The sequence below is a fragment of the Octodon degus genome, unplaced genomic scaffold, assembly GCF_000260255.1.
Source record: "Octodon degus isolate 3935 unplaced genomic scaffold, OctDeg1.0 scaffold00008, whole genome shotgun sequence".
In the NCBI taxonomy this organism is placed as follows: domain Eukaryota; kingdom Metazoa; phylum Chordata; class Mammalia; order Rodentia; family Octodontidae; genus Octodon; species Octodon degus.
The window spans coordinates 17,148,863-17,149,535 of NW_004524584.1; positions in this window are offsets into that span (position 1 = coordinate 17,148,863).

Here is a 673-nt window from a genome sequence, read left to right on the forward strand (position 1 = left end):
AAAGGGGAAGGCAATACATATTTAAAGATTTAAAATTTCTGAATGTAGTTGAAATGATAGCACCACATTTCCAAGAAAAATGAATCTTTTGCCCAAGAAATTGAAATAAAATCACACCAATATACACAAAGATGAAATTGTCCAAAACTAATTGTAAAGAAAAAAATCATTAAAACATATACATTAAAAAATTAGCTATGGGAGAACAAAATTAAGTAGCATCTTATTCCACATTAGAAAAAAAAGAGCAAGTGTGTAAGAAACTAGGCTAATTAATTCAAAGTACTGAAAGAAAAAAAGATCTGTCCTCATTGAATTTTATGCTTAGCAAACATACCTTTCAAAACTAAAAGTAAAATGTTTTCCAGTTATACAAACTCGAAATATTCTAATACCTCAGACATAACATATAGGAATTAACAAAAAGCATAATCCAGAAGGCAAGAGAAGTTGCTGTATGGTCTTGGATAAAGAATAAAGAGCTCTCAAAATGGTAGTTATGCAGGACTATGTAAGTTATATTAGGTGAACCATTTAAAAGATCATTGAAGATTTCTACAAAACAGATCGATCTTATGTTGGGTTATATACATTTTGTGTGTGTGTGTGTGTGTGTGTGTGTGTGTGTGTGTGTGTGTATGTAAAAGACAAGGAAGAAGTAATATAAAGTCAA